The sequence below is a fragment of the Stegodyphus dumicola genome, chromosome 3 (genome assembly GCF_044657685.1).
Source record: "Stegodyphus dumicola isolate Sdum_Otavi_A_Nest chromosome 3, ASM4465768v1".
NCBI lineage: Eukaryota > Metazoa > Arthropoda > Arachnida > Araneae > Eresidae > Stegodyphus > Stegodyphus dumicola.
In genome coordinates this window covers 79,914,505-79,919,180 of record NC_140770.1, presented here as the reverse complement: position 1 = coordinate 79,919,180, position 4,676 = coordinate 79,914,505, and the positions used below count along the sequence as shown (strand labels likewise).

Here is a 4,676-nt window from a genome sequence, read left to right as displayed (position 1 = left end):
TATTTAATGTTTGGCAATGCTATTTTTATTACATCGTAAAACTTAGAAATTTTTTATTAACAAATTCTGGGATTTGAAAGCGAACAGTGGCAACAACTTCCTAATAAAGCAGATTTTCATCTCCAGCTTGGGTTGTTGCCACTTGGAAAAATGAGGGAGAAAATTATCGCTTTTTCGCTTTCCTAATTAATATCTCTGATTTTAGCTACCTTGTTTGGATAAAAGTGGATATCGACCTCTTCTGGGACCCAGAAAAGAATTTTAGAAAGTCTGGTGACGATATCTATAGTAGTGACTGAGTTATTAGAGGACAAACACACAGACTTCCTTCTTTATATATAAATTATTAAATCTATGAATCCGATAGTAAATTAAGCAAATGTTAAATGATAAAGTATTTATTTGTTTATGATAAATATAATATTTGAAAATTATATGTGGCAACATGTTAGTAAATATTTTATAATAACGAATTAGAATTCGAGTTTGAAATAGCATTCATGATTAGTAAAACTGATGACTGTACATTTTTCATATCCTGATCATCGTCTGAATGCTAAATTTAGAGAAGTTGATAGAGTTTGATCGTTAAACAAAGAAACTGTTCAAAAAGTATGTTAAAAAAACGACATGTTCAAAATCGACAAAAATGAAATGCGGGGCTTAAGCTTATTCATATCGGAAATCCGGAAATGCAACAGCAAAGAATCAGAACTCAGCAGAATTAATAAAGAGCTTGCGAATATACGATCCAAATTCAATGGTACCCGGACACTGAATGGATATAGTAAAAAGAAATACATCTGTAAGTTGCTTTTCATATTTCTTCTTGGTCACGATATCAACATAGGTTTTATAGAAGCGGTTAATCTAATGCAGTCTAATAGATACAGCGAGAAACAAGTGGGTTACTTATTCATTTCTGTAGTCATGAATGAAAAGTCTAATCTCATGAAGCTTATTATAAATTCTGTAAAGGCTGACCTTTTCTCGTACAATACTATTTACCAAAATTTAGCTTTGCAGTTTCTAGCAAATATGACAAACTTATATTTTGCTCAACTTTTTGGTAAGGAAGTTTTGCATCAGTTACTAGCAGCAGATTCAACTGACGCCGTGAAACAGAGTGCATCTCTTTGCTTATCACGTTTTTCTGAATTTCAACCAGATCTTTTCGCTGAACGAGAAATCCAGGTAAGCATAATAAATTTTTTAGCCGATCAACACATGGGTGTAGTCACCTCAGCAGTTAGTTTAATAGAAACATTGGCAAATAAAAATCTCGTTGATACGAAGACTTGCGTTTCCCTTGCCGTTTCAAGGTTGAGCAGAATCACATCCCCAACTTACATCGACCTGCAGGACTACAATTATTATTTTAATTCTGCACCTTGGCTAAGTGTCAAGTTGTTAAGGCTTCTCCAGCAGTTTCCAGCTCCTACGGAAATCTCTGTAAAGACTCGTCTAATAGAATGCCTGGAAAATATTTTAAACAAGGCTCAAGAAGCTACCCCAAAATCAAAAAGAAATGAGCATTTTAACGCCAAACATGCAGTATTTTTCGAAGCTGTTGCTTTAATTTGTCACTTAAGTTACCTGACAGACTTGTTGCTAAAAGCAGCAAAGATTATAAGCCAAATTTTAAAAAAGAAAGAGTCAAATCTGTGCTTTCTAGCCTTAGACTCTCTATGTCTGCTGTCCCACTCGGATGAAGTTCAGGAGATAGTAGCAAAACACTGTTTTAAATGTGTTATCGAGTCTCTAAGTACAGAAACAGATATTTGCATCTTCCAGAGAGCAATTGATTTCCTGTACATTTTCTCTGATTCATCGAATGTTACTGAAGTAGTAGAAGAATTGCTTTACATCCTCGAGAAAAGGAATTTAATACTTAAAGAGGGAGCTCTTTTCAAAATTGCAGTATTGGCTGAGAAATTCACTGAAGATTACACTTGGTATGTAAATGTTATTTTTAAACTAATACTAATTGCTGGTGACGATATAAGTGACGAAGTTTGGTTTAGACTTGTACAAATAGTTATTGAAAATAAGTCAGTGCAAGGGTTTGCAGTTAAAATGGCATTTGAAGCTCTTCACAATTCAAATTGTTGTGAAAATTTGCTGAAATTGTCTGGATACTTACTTGGGGAATTCGGGAATCTGATAGCTGGCGATCCTAGATCGAAACCAGTAACTCAACTGCAGCTGCTGCATTCTTATTACTGTACCTGTTCCTCACCGACAAAAGCTCTTTTGCTGACAACCTATGTAAAATTCACGAATCTGTTTCCAGAACTTAAAAATGAAGTATGGAAAATACTGAATTCTGATTATATTATACGCAGTTGCGACACAGAAATCCAACAAAGAGCAGTTGAATACTTGCAATTAAATAAAACTGCTAGCCCTGAATATATGGCAACTGTTCTGGAAGAAATGCCACCCTTTGTAAAGTCTATATCTACTCTTGAAAGTGTTTTAAACCAAAAAGTGTGTTCCAAAAATTATGCAAAAGGAAGAACCCATTCCGGTTCTGTGAACTCACGCAGGCGAAGCAGTACTTTGACAAATGTAATAACAAATTCAAAACAACTAGAATGTAGACGTATTCAATCTTTGCGTAATTCAAAGATTTCGTCGACAGCTTCAGACATGTTGGTAGATATAAGCAGCGATGTATCTGAGAACGAGTCAACAAAAACAATAGCATCTGCTTCTCAGTGGAATGAGGCAAATTTACAGAAACTCCTATGGCAGCAAAAAGGCACGCTTTATGAAAATGATTCCATATGCATTCTTGTTGAAAGCCATTTCAAGAAACATCAAGGACGATTAAGACTCATCTATAAAAATAAAACAATGCACTCGTTTCAGAATTTTACTTCCAAAGTAATTGCTTCAGAAATTGTAAATCAATGCATCATCGATTTAAAATCTTGCGAACCGATCATTTATTCCGGTTGTTCGATTTATCAAGATATTGAAGTAGAATGTTTAGATGTCTTCACAGACAGGCCTTCTTTCTCAATAGATTTCATATGTAGGGGTATCCCAGAAGAAATAACCATTAAACTTCCTTTAACAATAAATAAATTTTTTGAGCCGTTTTTTATGAAATCCGAAGCATTTTTCACACGATGGAACAATCTGGGGCATCCGCATCTAGAGAAGAAAGTTTTGTTCGCACCTAAGCGTCCTATAATAAATCAGCTGACGAGGATGAAGCTTGGTGGATTGAACGTCGCATTGCTGCAAGACGTTGATCACAATTCCGAGAATTTCATTTGTTCTGGTATATTTTATACCAGCACCTATTGCAACGGCTTTTTGATGCGTCTGGAATGGAGCAAAAATAATAATCTATGTTATGTCACGATTCGATCTGGCAAGGAAGTCGTTTCGAAAGAAATATCAAGATTAGTGCAAATTTTACTTTAAACTTCTAACAAAATCATCATTGTTTGAAACATTCAAATTAGCTGCTTAGAGAAGCTAACAAATTTTCCTGGAGTTTGTTGTTGCAACGGACCTCAGCTGACTTAAGAATCTGTCATACTTACTTAGTGACAGATTTAGCAGGATACTGGGGGAAAAAATACTTTAAAACATTTCCGACATATGTCACTGAAACCTTCCTTATGCAAAAGAGCATATTTATTCAATATCATCCTAAGTTTATTGATTGAATATTTTTTCTGCTTTTATAAAATTGTAAGTATTAAAAATTCTTTATGCGAAAATCTTTGTTAAGAAACTGAAAAGTAAACACATTATTTTGCATTTTCTTGGATAGTCATTTTTATAGTTAAGGCTATAAACACTCGTGTGTTTTTAAGTTTTCGTAATCCCGTATATAATAGATTTGAACTCATAATACAGTAGAGACCCATATTTAACTCATAATACAGTAGAGGTTACGTATGTTACCAAAACATGCGATGCATTAACGCGTAGCTCTTTTTCAAAATTGAAACGCCCTTAAAAAATCTTGTAAAAGTTCTTAGGATTTAAAATTATTCATTTTTGTAATTGCAATTAAATGCATTGTGTGTTAAATATCTAATTAAACTACATTTTTCATATTTTTGCCGGTGGAAATTTTTAAATTATCTACTAATGCATATCTTAGTTATGTTTGTTCCATTCGTCTTCATTTTATTTTGAGGAAGTTTTTTATCGAAATGATAATTTTCAGTTAATTATGATTTTGATCTTATCGTTTCTCAAATTTTTTTAGGTATTCTTAAATATTTTGTCTGAAGAGCGTGACAGTTTGAAAGTAAAACTTCCAAATTTTATTGCTATAGTTAAACTTAACATTATATGTTAGCTAAAACAGAAACGTTATGGTAAATACGAAAAATTTTCAATTATGTTATTGAAACAACCTCATCAAAACAATTATGATAATATTCATACGCCTATTTCCTCGAAACATATTTATTTATTTTGCATCCACGCATTGAAATTCATGAATAATTATATTAAAAAGTGTTTCCATTTTATTAATATTAGTAATACCATATCTATGATTGTTACGTAAGGTAGAATTTGTTGCAATATTCCAATACGAATTTGAAATAAGAAAATAAAACAGTGCTGAACAATATAGGAAATAAAACCTTTTTAAAGACATATGCTCGATGCTTTTCAATTTTGTGTCCTGTTTCGAAAGT

The 4,676-nt window shown here is 32.8% G+C and overlaps 1 pseudogene; it reads left to right on the top strand.

The window, feature by feature from the left end:
- Nucleotides 1-630: 630 nt before the first annotated feature.
- Nucleotides 631-3,438, top strand: LOC118201845 (AP-2 complex subunit alpha pseudogene; annotated as a pseudogene).
- The last annotated feature ends 1,238 nt before the right edge of the window (nucleotides 3,439-4,676 follow it).